At 38.0% G+C, this 15,114-nt stretch overlaps 1 protein-coding gene across 3 annotated transcripts in view; it reads left to right on the top strand.

Annotated features, from left to right (window-relative positions):
- The window catches only part of LOC131439631 (uncharacterized), a 93,621-nt gene that overhangs the window by 71,697 nt on the left and 6,810 nt on the right, over positions 1-15,114 (top strand). The window contains exon 1 of one of the 3 annotated variants that reach the window (XM_058610885.1): positions 6,870-6,970. The exons of the other annotated variants lie outside the window; for them this stretch is intronic. The gene's annotated coding sequence lies outside the window, so the exon portion shown is untranslated. Of the gene's footprint in view, positions 1-6,869; positions 6,971-15,114 lie in introns of those variants that run through there. 3 annotated transcript variants of the gene reach the window in all.

The raw sequence follows: 15,114 nt of genomic DNA, 5'->3' as shown, positions 1-15,114 counted from the left end.
TGCCTCTTCCTGGTAGCTCATTCAAAGAATAGTGTTCCCCAAACTTATTAATGATGATTTTAAAACTGGCATGATGAATTCCAAACCGCTTCGCCAATTTTCGCAGAGTAATACCCTTCGCCATGTGTCCAGAACCTTAATTTTCACTTCCTTTTCAATACGCGACATTTTGAAAACGCAGAATTTCAACCGCACAAACAAGTAAACAAACGAAAGCTGACAGCCAAACGCACAGCATGCTGTGATCTGAGCATACAAAACCATCACAAATACATGCGTACAACACAAATGTATGTGGATAACTTATTTTCGATACACTAGCCCTAATATGAGTAACAATTTTCAGCAGTTCAGTAAAAGTGTTGAAACAACTTATTGCCCATGCAGGTTCCTTGTTGAACAATTCATTACAAATGAGACATTGATCTGTTAGAACCAGATGTATGTACGACTAAAGATTTTGAATTGGATTCAACTTGTTTAGAATTAAAAATGTTTTATATAACAGGCCAATAATTGAATTTTTGTTTTCCGTCACAATCAGATTATGAAAAGTCTTCTGACTTCGATAATTGAACAGACGTGTTTGCAAACAAATTACCACAATTTAAACAGCGTATGCCCATATGACAATTTGTTTTACCATGGCCGAAGCCCAGGTAGTGGCGGTATTGTGTTAAGCTCGCAGTGCCATCATGCCGTTTATGGAAAATTATAAACTGAATTTTTTACGTTCACTTCCGGAAGGAACGATGAAAGCCAAGTACGAAATGCTTCGAAATTGAAGGCATAGATTGTTGTTGGTGTTCCAGAGCGTCAAGCGTTCATGTTAGGAAAGAATATCGTATATGTCGATTCCAAACTTATGTGTACTAAAAAATAATAAAAACATTCATGCGTGCTCGGGAGAAACCTGTTACGTGTAACCAAAACCTCAAGATAACTAAAAAAGGCGGGTGGGTAATGTCAGAGACCTAACTGGATGTCGTGAATACGAAAACAACTGACATGCTCTTTAACACTTCCGAATATCAATTAGTTGATCAATTGTATGAATTATGCAAGCATTCCTCTTTTTCACATTTTCGCAAAAACAAAGAAGGCTTCTCTTGATCTCGATTACTGTGAATTTCACACAGCGAAAAGTGCACAAATCAAATCAAACAGTTCTAGATTCGCACTGAGCTGAGGATGGACCTTCGATTTGCGAACAACAAATCCTAATAGTTCTTTAGAAAACTTTTAGAACCATTAGAACGGCTGATTTTGTGTAATGCTCTCCACCGTTGTCTTTTCATCAGTGCAAATGACTGGCAGCTGTGACGTAATCGCTCTTGTCGAAAGCGAAACTAGCTGTGCAACCGACACAAAATACATCTGCTCGCAGTGGCGATAGAATCCAAACTGATTCAATTTTTGTTAAGAGGTTTGTTTTTATGTGATTTCGTTTGTAGCTTTTTCACTAATGGGAGGTCCTAACGGCTATAAAAATAGCCGCATACATAATTTTAATGTCGATTATTTCATTTCGGATTTGCATTTCATTGAAAGAAACTATCAGGGTACTGTACGGGATTCATTTCAGAAGGACCAAATTGTGGAACTCACTACGATATTAAACACTGTTCGGAACATTTTCCTCGAACGATTTGTTGTACAGCAGCAGATATTTTGTTCTCTTCCTCAGAACGCGTTCTGATTGGCTGGTGTTGACATGGGTCAAATGAGAGAGGTTTTTCAATAGTGTACTATTGAAATACTTCAATGCTTTTGCTATACACGTTAAAGTCGAAAACTGTCGATTCTATTGGTAGTTAGATTATATAAATCCTTTCACATATCACTGAGCTATAAGCTTTAAAAATACGAGCAAGACAAACGCGCCTTATGAATTATCCTCTTTGATACTCGTTTATACCAAACATTTCAGAAAAGTTTAATTCTGAATTATTTGAGATTATGTCACACAACTGAAAATTTTAACGTAAAATTGTGATCATATTTCCGATGGCATGTAGCAAAAATTATGTTGATTCGTTAGATACAACAATAGACATTCACGATCAAAAACTTATCACTTTCTCAGATGGTAAATTTTGAAAAGACACCCCATAGTAAAGTAAGTCGTGTTCACGACAAAAGTTTTTTTATGTGTCTTTTATGCATCAGTAACAATGAAAATTTCCTATTTATATATCGAGATAACTGAAAAAATACATCAATCAATCTAGCTGGCCTATTAGAATGTTTGTTTTGTTTACATGGGATATCTGGCAAAACTTGAATTAAAGGAGTATTTAAAAAAAACTAAATTGGCGATTTGGGCCTATTTCGAAAACCGTAAATTTTCATCTCACAAACCGACTTGCCACCCTAAGAAACGAATCAGTGTATTATAAATTACTATCTACTATTTTTTCCGCTACAAAATATATGATTTTTCTCAATTCCTATTTGATATGGCTTTTGGAATAATGACCCTTGCGGTGCACTGATCCTTACAGCACAGTAATCATCGGTGAAATTGCACTGACAAAGTTTCGGTAACTGATTATTTGCATTCATTTAGGGGTTTTGATACCTCAATGGCAACGGTTTGTGCTAACTCAGACCCTGTCAGCTTGAAGCGAAATCAATCTTCAGTTCAGCAACGCCATCGCACGGCATCACATTCATCATATCATGTCAAATGGCATGGATGCGCAGTGCTGCTATTTTGGCGCGCACGAATTTGAAATTTCTCTCCCCTACTTTTATGTATGAGATTCGATGTGGACTCTCCTGAAGGCGCCATACGCACAAAAAAGGATGTTGCCAATGATTTGTCCGGGGAATGTGACAGCCGGATATCTTGTTAATACAATGTCTTTGGCTAACTGCACATGACCTTTTACATTTGAACGACTGAATTCAAAAGTCGGATTAGTGCATCTTAGTTTGAAAACCCCGTTTAAGTATTTTTGAATGCGAAAACCGGATAAGAACATTGAGAGCAAAATCGTTTAAAAACATATTTTTTGCACGAACCGGACAGAAAAACTTTGAATGCAAAAACCGGACAAAAACTTTACCGGTTCATCGAAAACAAATGTATTTATCCGGTTTTTGCATACAAAATTCTTACCGACTGCCGTTGTGGACGAAGCATGGTTTGCTTGTTTGTAACGGACAACCTGATCTATGCTGCGTTCCCACTGAGGCAGTTGGTAAAAATTTTGAAGGCAAAAACCGGATAAATACATTTGTTTTCGATGAACCGGTAAAGTTTTTGTCCGGTTTTTGCATTCAAAGTTTTTCTGTCCGGTTCTTGCAAAGAAGATGTTTTTAAACGATTCTTGCATTGAAAAATAAGATTACGGTTTTTGCTCTCAATGTTTTTATTCGATTTTTGCATTCAAAAATACTTTGAATGAGATCTTCTATCTCTGTTTGATAAATTGACTTTAAGAGTAAGACGAAAATAGCAGTATTCGCTCCGAGTTTTCGCGTTGCTTTAATTTAGCGCTTCGCCGTGGTCACGGGAGTTCGCTGCCTATCCCGGGGTTTCACGCACTTTACCCAAAATTGTGAGAAAACGGGAAAGAGAACGGAAATTCCAAGAACATACGATTCTAGATAATTAATTTTTCTATCGATTCGTATATAAATTGTGCCTGATAAACGTTTTTATCGAAAGATTTCGTGCGAGTTATAAAAATAAATGAGTTTTTCCTTATTCTTTCGCAAGCACACAATGTCAACGCATGCATTGGGGTGTGCAAAATGCCACATGCGGTAGACGCTAACAACATTTCTTTTGTTTTCGTTTTCCGTTCTCTCTGCGTAAACGTTGAATATAGATGGGTAGAAAATGTAAGTAAGTGTTACTACTTTGTAAAATAATTACTATTCATGTTTCAATAGAACGAGAAATCAGTAATGATTTTCATCGTTACTAGCTTTGACGCTTTGTTGAAAACGTAGCACATCCCTACATATGCGAGTTGTTCATAGCGAGAAAAGGAAAAAATAAAACATAAATAAAATGTTTAACAAAACTCGCACGAAATCTCGCGAAAGAAAAGTTCTCTAACTGATATTTTTCGCCAAATGCATAGTAAAATCATTTACCTACAATTGTATGTTTTTGATATTTCGTGAATCGGGTTAGTATTGGAGAAATTTGCAATTTAGGGTGAAATTTCGGCGACAAAGCAAGAGGAAGCAGTGAGTTGTCTCGCTTCGACCTGACCACGGCGAAGCGCTACCTTAACAGCAGTATTTAACAATTCTCAAACTTTTTTCTTAACCTCCCCAACAGAGCAAGAGATAGAAGGAGACGGATGCTTGAAATAGTCTGAGCGAGATTTAACCGGCACCTACAAAGTTTCGTGCTCGTGTTTCGCGCTATTTAATTAGGTTGCCTTCTGCCGCATGCACCAGAGTTGCTTAGTCGATAGAGAATCTCCACGCTAAGCAGAAGTTAGATGGCTCGTGTCCTGCCTCCGACGATTCTTTTTCGTAAATAATAATTAATCACTATTTCATAAATCTTTCATCACTCTCGGTCTGCTCCTCGATAATATCGATTGAACTAAAAAGAAAAGATTTCTTATTTTCATTCAAGGATTATTTTTTGATTAGCATTGTATTGTATGCAAAATAATATACACTAAGGTCTTTTTTTATGCGGTTTTTTATGCGACTTTTTTCATGCGAAGTTTCAGAGTTATGCCGTTTTTTATGCGAGTTTTAAAAGTTATGCGGTTTTTTATGCGGTACGTAAACTCGCATAAAAAAAATACTATTCGTGTATTCGTCAAGCTGGTAAAGTTCTGTCCAGTTAGAATCGGGAATCACTTTTGTGTGTTGCAGCGGCACAGAAAGTGACCGCTGCAAGAATTCTTTTACAGCGGTTTGTGCCCACTTTCTGTGGTATAAATTTCACGGTGTTTCGTGCTTGAGTCAAAAGTTATTCCAGATAGAAGCCGAGAGTAGAGAAAAAATTCTGTGCACCCTCTTTGATAATCTAACGTGGTACGCAATTGTACTAGCAGGTTTTGAAGAAGTACCAAGGATGCCTGCTCATCAGCGGCTTCCTGGCCAGAAATTCTGTATGGCGACGGCACGAGGAGTTGTTCCTGTGGAATTTAAGTTTGCTTTTATGGACAAATTTGTCAAAAAACTGATGATTTGGTTAGAGATATGCAGCTGCGGAACTTGGACTAAAATGTTTGTGACGAATAAGACGATGAACTCGAAGACCAAAGTGTTCGTGACGAGTGTACAAGGAATAATACCTCAAAAACCGCATACTACCTTCAATTAAAGACCATTAAAGTCTCGTGAAGTTTTGGTGAGATTTGGCGAGTTACCACTACAGCCGGAAGGCACCCAGTATTACCGCCATAATAACATAGATTTCATCGATAAAAATATAATCCACCCAACTACCCGCAGTTCCGTCCCATCGGGAAATTTGGGGCAATCATGAAGCGGAAGCTCAAGAAAAGTGGAAAAACGGCTCGGGACGTCCCAGTGAAACAATTGTGCCAAGGAAGTTGACTCCGGCAGTGTGCAGAGTTTGATGAGAGGAATCATAAAGAAAATGAGGATTTTCATTAGAAAAGAAGAAAAATGATTTGTATTGGTATTTTTTGCTTAAAGTACAGTGAATTACCTTTGTTTTGATGTTTCAACCTTATTTGTACGTCAATTCGGTACCGAGATACAGATAATGTTATTATTCCGGATTCTAAACGGACGTAACTTTATCAAGAGAATTGACGTATTCGGCAAAGCAGCATTTAATAAATTAACCTTCGGCGAAGCAGCAGTTAGTAAAATAACTCGACTTTCAGTTTGCAATTTCTTTGATTTTCTTTATCAGAAAAAAAGTTAGCTTCAGAAACCTATATCTTGAATCGATTCGAAAATTAAAAATTTCCGAAAACTTCTTAATTTCGGATATTTTCTCGCATGTTCACCAAAGTTGGCTGAGACGGATTCAATTAGCGGTGACGCCTCCTAGTTCACTAATTATCTGCAGTTGTGAAACTCGCTCTCGTCACCGTTTTCGAGAGGTTGAAGAAGTGCACACGGTCCGAATGAACGATGATATATTGCATCTGGCAAAGTATCACGCGCTGCCAACGAATGGCTCCAGTTTGTTATCGCCTAGTACGTGAGATTTAAAGAGTTTGATTTGCCCACTGTCTTCTTTGGCGTTGGAGGTGAACGATGAGAGTTCAACAACCATATGCCACAATCGCACCACAATAAAACCACCAGCACTCGATGGTTTCTTGTTTGCTGGAGCTCTACAGCAGGTAGCGATGTCTCCAACTGAATACGTACGTGATAGTATCAATGACTATCGCGGTTTGGTGAGTCTCGTGGTGGCCTGACGTGGATAATTATTCGACACGGAAAACAGTAGTTCGCAAAAGTAACGATAATCGATGTTCTATTTTCAAATCCAAACCGTAATGGTTGGAACCTACATCTACGCATATTTCAAATTCATCGAAAAATACTGTATGGAAATCGAATTTTATCAGTCAACAATGGAATACCGCACAATTATCTTATCACATAGTCTCTGTGTAGTAGTGAAATAGTCATAAAACAGTACGTCCGCGTCGTCGCCAGAAGGTTATTTAGTGCCAATATCAGAACCGCATGCCATACACCTTCAACACAAAGATTCCAACTCCTACACGGTAACCACAGGCTACGAATACGCCATACAGACCAGTAGGAATCTTCACCTAGTAAACATTTGTCTTTGTCTTGCTTGGCTAAGTGAGATCGAATCAACATCCTACAGAAAATTTGCAAACACTCGAATACTCGATTGCAGCTCTCTACGGAGTGCACAGAAAAGCTAAAACTACCAGTAAGCTCAGTTTGGTTCTGGTGATTAGCTGCAAAAACTGGAAAACTTCCGCTATTGAAAAGCACCTTGGCTCGTGGTTTACTCAAAACACAGGCAAGTGTAGGTCGAAATACGACGGACGGTTCGTGACTATTTTCGGGATTTGGAAGCCTACGTTGATTAGCTCAAATCGTTGGGAGTAAACAGAACAAATCGAACGAGACATAATTAGTATTCCGTTGTCATTGTGGGTAAACAATTAAACATGCATCGGTTCTTCAAAATTCCATCGCTGCCATTGGACTTCCAAATTTATAAGCAATCGACAAGTGAAATAAATCATTTATGCACACAGAGTTTGGAGTTCGCATCCTAAACAGCGCTGAGGCGCCGATGAGTTTTTCTGATGTTTAGCGCGTATAGTGATAAGTGCTATCTTGCATTTGGTTGGGACCACGAAGAAATATCACTCAGCCATAGTAGATGCTAATTATAAAATTGAATGTTAGAACCAATGACTAACCGTGGTGCCAACAGTGAACGATGAGTGCTTCGGAAAGGCGCACAGAAGAATCGAAGTAGGCTATTCGATACTGATCAAATTTTTTAGATTATGCTTTTCGAGATGCAAAGCAAGAAATATCGAATTTCAAGTACTTTTGTTGTTGGAACATCCAGCATAGTTTTCAACCAGGACCGTGCACAGAAATCATTCAATGGGGTGGTTCAAGAGTGGGTTCAAGGGTGAGGGGGGGAGGCGGTACAAGTGGGGTGAGGATTCAAGGGAGAGAGGGGGTTTCAAAAGGTGGAGAAGGCGCAAAAGTTTGGGTTTGAAGGAAAAAATATTCTTGGGTTCGGGTTTTTTTTATTTTTGATCGGGTACAGGTTGGGTTCGGGTTTAAGAAATTGCTTACCCGAGCATCTCTACTTCCAGCTAACTTCAAGATTCCGTTCAATAGTCTAACTTTAGGTAAAGTTAATTGAAGTAGTTTTCATAGGACACTTGCAAAAATATACTTAATGGTAAGATATGTCTACAAAATACAATATTTAACTGTTAAGCAGGATTGACTGAATTTCAGGTCGAATGCGATAATTTTAGGTAATTTAGCTAGTTGAACAAAATTCTCGCTATAGAGTTGTTTTTGCTTTTTGTGTTTTAACAACAATGAAAAGTGCAAATGGAAGAAAATATTTAAAACAATTCAAAGTTAAGTAAAAAATATTCCGAATATCAGATCGATAGAAAACGATATTGACCCGATCGTAGGGATACGATCGAGGCGCCATGGAACAATCCTGCATCATTTGCATCAACACCTCGTGTCGAGGTCACCCCTATAGCGTGCACTCAAAAAAAAAAATAATCACATCATAGTTACGTGAAATGTTAGGTGAATTTTTTCCACCCTACTTTTCACGTAGTTTTCAATGGACAGGCATTTAGTAGCTATTTAATGCGCAATCCCGCAATAGTTTCGTTAATATAATGTAGTAGGTGTTCATACCACATTCACCTTCTAAGTAGACAATTTTTATTTTAAATATTAATAAATGCCACATGTAATTGAAATGTATTTGACTTGATATTGCGGCAACATTTATCTCAAGTCATGCTAACAGTTCGGCTGAAAAGTTCGTATCGTTTAATAGAAACACACATTTTTTTGCCAAAATTCGTTTTTATTATTCAACATAATTGCCATCAGAGGCGATACAGCGATTATAGCGATCTTTAAACTTTTCGATACCATTTTTGTAGTACGATTTGTCCTTTGCCTCAAAATAGGCCTCAGTTTCAGCGATTACCTCTTCATTGCTTCAAAATTTTTTACCAGCGAGCATTCTCTTGAGATCTGAGAACAGGAAAAAGTCACTGGGGGCCAAATCTGGAGAATACGGTGGATGAGAGAGCAATTCGAAGCCCAATTCGTTCAATTTCAGCATGGTTTTCATCGACTTGTGACACGGTGCATTGTCTTGATGAAACAAAACTTTTTTCTTCTTCAAATGAGGCCGATATTTTTAAATTTCGTCCTTCAAACGCTCTAATAACGCTACATAATAGTCACTGTTAATGGTTTTTCCCTTTTCAAGGTAGTCGATGAAAATTATACCATGCGAATCCCAAAATACAGATGCCATAACCTTACCGGCCGATTGTTGAGTCTTTCCACGCTTTGGGTTCGGTTCATCGCGTGCAGTCCACTCAGCTGACTGTCGATTGGATTCTGGAGTGAAGTGATGGAGCCATGTTTCGTTCATTGTTATATATCGACGAAAAAAATCGGTTTTATTTCGATATAACAGCTCAAAACACTGCTCAGAATCATCAATTCGTTGTTGTTTTTGATCGATTGTGAGCTCACGCGGCACCCATTTTGCACAAAGCTTTCTCATATCCAAATATTCGTGAATAATATGTCCAACACGTTCCTTTGATATCTTTAGGGTGTCAGCTATATCGATCAACTTCACTTTACGGTCATTGAAAATCATTTTGTGGATTTTTTTCACGTTTTCATCGGTAACAGCCTCTTTTGGACGTCCACTGCGTTTATCAGCGGCACTTTTTTTCATCAAAAAGTAGTGTTTCATCAACACACGAAATTCCTTTTTTTCACAATAACAAAAGTAGCTTCACTCAAAATGCAATATCTCACAAACTAATAATCAGACAGCTGTCAAATTTATACACGTATCTTTTGAAGGTTGGTACTAACTGAAAATGGTATGGATTTATTACTAGTGGCGCCCTCTCATAGAAATTATACGAACTTTTCAGCCGATCTGTTACCTTCTATATGATACTTTGTAGAAATCTGCATGAAGGTTTGTTTCACAACACCTGTAGGTGTGACGGGAGATTCTTATGATAACAAAAAAATTATTTGAAGTGACCAGTGCTTTCATCATTCATTCATCAATGCGAGGAACGAGCAAAAAAAGCGTTCAGTGCAGCTATAGCACTCATACCAACAGACTGAGTTACCGGCTTCGATGCTGAAAATATACACGAGCAAACAGAGTGGAGAACGAACCATTCCATACATACTTGCCGACGAGCGTGCTCTATTACGTTTAATAGTATTGAACCTTCCTGAAAAACAGTATTAAGTATTCTCTTTTCTCTCAAATATAGGCAACTCGTTCAAACAATTCCTCGGTAGTATAAGTGATTCAAGCACACTATCGTTGGTGAACCATTCATCATCAAAGAATACTGTTGAATTTGAATGTAAAAATAATTTAAATCATTAATGTATTCAAGCATAAAAAAATAAATTTAGAAGGTTTCACGCTGCTGTAGATTTTCCACATCATTTTTTACTACCAGTAGCTATGTTAATGTTGTTTATGAGATCTTAACTGCAAGCAATGGCCAAACAGAGTGAAGAAGAAGAAGTAAGCTTCATCTGTGCTTAACGATTTCACTGCTCACTCGTTGGGCTAGTAACCACATGAAGAGATTCATGTATGTACAGCCGACGATGAAGAACCAACAATACACTCTCGTTGCTTCGCTCACTAATGTAAAAGAGAATGAGCAACAAGTAATACTTCTATACGCTTACCTTCCAAGTACAGAAGAGCTTTGATTCACTAATACATACCAATGTGAACCAACTCCGTCTGCTTAGAAGTGTCTGACGAATGGTTCAGTTGCTGGTGCATTCATGAACCATGAAGCGAATGAATGATGCTTACTTTTATTCAGTTCATTCATTTTCCAAGCACTGGAAGTGACTGAAAAGTTCACCCTCTCGAGCTTAGTTTCACCCGGTAAACTGATCAGTTCTTCAGTTAATCGGTCAGTCCGTCAGTTTTATTTCGACCAGAATAATGTGCCTCCATGGAAAAAAATTGATGAAACTGGCATGAAGACAAAACGCAAAACTGAAAGGTCACCACACACGCTCAGTTCAGTGAATCGTTCAGTTTTTTATTCCGTCCAAGGTTCATTTAGACTGTCCGGAAAACTGAGCGTGTATGGGCTGCTTAAGAGATGTTCGTATAACATCTATCTTCATCACATAAAATACTCAATTTGATGTTCCAAACTATATTACGTGATTCTTCAATTAACTCGAACGTGAATATTTATTTGAGTGAGTTATTGGGTTTAACACGAATATGACTTAACCTCACAAAAATCGCTGAATGAACCTCATTTGACAGCTCACGGTGATTTGTTCACGTGTTCATTCTAATTTGAATATTAGGTTTTGCACGAACATGACATAACCTCACAAAAATGAATAGAATGAACTTTTTTTGACAGTCGACGTGTACTTGTTTACAGTTTAAAAATTCATCAGAAGTTCATCGGTCGAATGTAAAAATTGCAAGTCGCCTCACACTCAACAGATTCATACATATATCGCTCCTAGATGCTGGAAACACATACAGGGCAATCTTTTTAGTTATTTTCACTGTGGAATACGTTTTCAACAGACACTTTTTCGTCATTTTTTCAATTTTTAACTTGCAGTCGCAAAACAAAACAAGTACACGGCAACTGTCAAAGATGAACTTGATTCATCGGCAATTCATTTATGTCGTCATCGTGCAAAACCTAATTAGGTTTTTTACCGTCACTGCTAATCTCAATCGGATGAACACATTTTGACAATTCAGCGGTACTGCTTGTAAACAAACTTTTTTGTTTGTTTGTCTGTTGACAAATGGATGAGAACGTTCACGGTCCATATCGCCTAAATAGAGCTTCAAAACATTTATTAACGATTCGTTTCAGAGATTTATTGAATAAAAGTAGCTAGTTGTGAAGAGTAAAGATGATTGTTTGAGATGTGTTCCTCGATTTTATTCAAACTTGTTTGTCAAAAATGAATTCTTGTTCATTTGTGACGTCACGATAAAAAATCTAATATGCTATTAGGTTTTGCTCGAACATAACATAACCTCACAAAAATGAACATAATGTACTTTTTTTGACAGCCGCCGATGTTTTGTTTACAGTTTAAAAGTTCATCAGAGGTTCATCGTTTGAATTTAAAAATTGCAAATCGCCTCACACTAAATAGACTTATCGATTTAAAACAGCAAAATTGTTTCATTTAATACTACTGCATTAAAAGATAAAGATTTACTATTTGGCCACTAATGTCACGAGATAGTAACGTGGTCGAAAAAAAGGCGCATCGAAGTCAAATTTGGACAAACGTATTTCCAAAATTTTTCTAGCAAAAAAATAGGTATCAATCACAGATTGCACAAAGAAAAGTGTGGATTCACAATGCTCCATAATGCGTAATTTTTCGAAGTTTTATTTTTATTTATTTATTTATTTATTCAATCAACAGACAAATTTAAGTCCTAATGATTGTTTCTAAGAATATTTAAAAATTTTTCTCTTATTCGGTGCGGGAAAAATGAAAATCAAATCCCGTAGAAACATCGTTGAAGGTTCGTTGCAATCCAATGACGGCACCGTTGATTCTGTAGTTAGTTAGACGTAGAGGCAATATGAGGAGGTTGTTGTTGCGGAGAGCTCTGGAACGAACATTGATGTTGATTTGACTAAGAAGTGCTGGGCAATCGATATTGTTCGTCAAGACATCGGCAATCAGCATTGCACGGAACAGGTCACGACGCACTTGCAAAGTATCGAGCCCGATAAGCATCCCACGGCTTTCGTAGCTCGGCAGCTGATGAGGGTTGGTCCAGGGCAATTTGAGAAGAGCGAAACGAACGAAACGTCGTTGGATTGACTCAATTCTGAGAACACCGGTAACATAGTGAGGCTTCCATATCACCGAGCAGTATTCGAGTGTTGAGCGAACAAGTGAGCAGTAGAGCGACTTCAAACAGTATATCTGTGAAGCGCTTAGCATTTCTCATAACAAATCCCAAGCAACGAGAAGCCTTCGTAACTATGTAACCAATATGCTGCTTGTAATTCATTTGTTCGTCTAGATAAACTCCAAGATCTTCGACACAGTTGACTCTGTCAATCGCTGCATCATTGAGTCAATAATCAAACCGCAAAGGGTCTTTCTTACGAGTGAATGTGATAATAGAGCATTTGCTAATGTTTAAAGTCATTCGGTTGATCTCGCACCACCTTGAAAAAATGGTCAGTTGATGCTGAAGGTATGAAGCATCCTCTGCACTCTTGATTATTTGGTATAACTTTAAGTCATCAGCAAAAGATAGTCGTGGGCCTTCCAGTGAGTAATTTACATCGTTGAAATAAAGGAGGAAAATCAGTGGACCGAGATGACTTCCTTGTGGTATTCCGGAAAAAGTAAAGAATTCCTGCGATAGACTGTCATTGATTTTAACCGCCAGCCGTCGATTGCAGAGATACGATTGCATCCATCGAAGAATACTGGAACCGAAACCCAGCCTATCCAGTTTGGCGATCGTGATAGCGTGATTGATTTTATCAAAAGCTGCGGAGAGATCCGTGTAAATAGCATCCGTTCGGAAGCCATTAGACATAGCATCCAAGTTCTACGGAAAGCAAAAATGTCCAAAACCCAACCAAATGTTGACAGATTTCGGAAAAACTTGGGCTCAGAATCGACGCGACGACCTATTGAGCAAAAATGGCTTGTGCATAGGTGTCAAAATATGCGTCAAACTTAACTACAAAAGACTTCTGGAGGTCACAATTTCACACTGTTAAACGACAGCCAGATGTCTCAAATTAGGAGAAGTCAGTGAGTTCTTGTGTAGTTTGTTAGAAGGAGTACTATCAATAAACCAGTGCCCGATTTGTGCTAAAGGTGGAAGGAAAATTGCAGAAGGAGAATAGTGGAACAGATGACATCAACCAAATTTTCAAAAGGACTGCATGAAAATGAACAAATCCATCGACAGAATGGTTGTCCAAAACCTTACGAAAAATGTCAAAAAAAGTTACGAAAATAGTTTTGCTGGAGGCAACTCGGAAAAAATAATACTACGTTCAGTGGAAAAATTAATAACTTTGGTCGTTCCCCAAATCATCTCAAAAGTTCATGCCATTAACTTGTGGAGTATCGTAAAGTAAAATTTCTGGACATAGCTGACATTGTGAAGATATCGAAAGGAATAGTATTCACCATTTTGTATGTGGGTGCCGCGTTTTCTCACAGATGATCCCATGTACCGTACAACAAGTCAATCTTAACGATGGCTTAATTTCATGAATTTAAATTCGAACTGCTACCGCACTCCACGTGTATAGTCTTCAACTATTTTTTTCTCTTCACAGATTTGAAATTCCAACTTACTGGCAAGAGAATTGCATCGAATAAATGCTGAGACTGAAGCGTTTTATGAGGCTAATATGAAATCATGGCATAAAATTTGGTGCAGGGACGGCTTTCTAACCGTCAACAGATAGTACTTTTTTGCAATGTTGCACACATTCTTCGCTTAACTAATTCATTCATCCATCTTCAGTGCACTCTTTCTTATATAACTCACACCCGTCTCGAATAACGTTGAATAGTTCACCGCGCAAAAGAGCGAAGCGTGAAAATGACTCGGCAATACTCGTGAAAAACCCGAACCCCTACCAATACATTCTTCGTTGATGGGATACATCGTGCATGTTCGTTTTATACATTTGTTCGTTATTCGTATATTTTTTCCACTTCTCGAATTGTTTCGAATATCGCTATTACGATGATCATGTGAATTCATTCTTCGCGAAGCATTCTTCATCCATTAAATTCATCAAACCTCGGTAGGTAGCAGTAATGGGAGTGGTACTAATACAGACGAAGCCGTTTTAATATGCTTGCTTCGAAGGCTTCCTCGAACGATCATAGCGAGTGAGTTTTGACGATTATCATTGCACGAATACTCGTTCTTCATTCACTTATAGTCATTCGGGGATTAGTTTTGAGCGAATATTAACTGCAAAGAATAGACCTTCATGCAAGCAGTGAAGCAGCGTCGGCTGCGTTCGCACCTGAATGTACGAACAAGTCCGAATATCAGACCGATTATCGAGCAAAGGCGAAAGGAAGCGAACGATGATCATTGACGTTCGTTGCATTTTTGATATGCAAGCCACATTGCATTTTGTGCACGAGCACCGGTTTGTGATATGTGCACATAACTAATTTCTTAAATTTCCTTTTGACATAAATACGTCTTATTTTACTATGGGTCGCCTTTTCAAAATTCACTCTGTAAGAGAATGGGTAGAACTAAATCGAGAATATTCAACGTAGCAACATAATTTTGTCTTCATATCATAGGAAATATGATCAGCAATTTATGATAAAATTTTCAGTAGT

The sequence above is a fragment of the Malaya genurostris genome, chromosome 3 (genome assembly GCF_030247185.1).
Source record: "Malaya genurostris strain Urasoe2022 chromosome 3, Malgen_1.1, whole genome shotgun sequence".
Taxonomy (NCBI): domain Eukaryota; kingdom Metazoa; phylum Arthropoda; class Insecta; order Diptera; family Culicidae; genus Malaya; species Malaya genurostris.
Note: the sequence above shows the minus strand (reverse complement) of the source record. Positions and strands in the feature narration are given on the sequence as shown.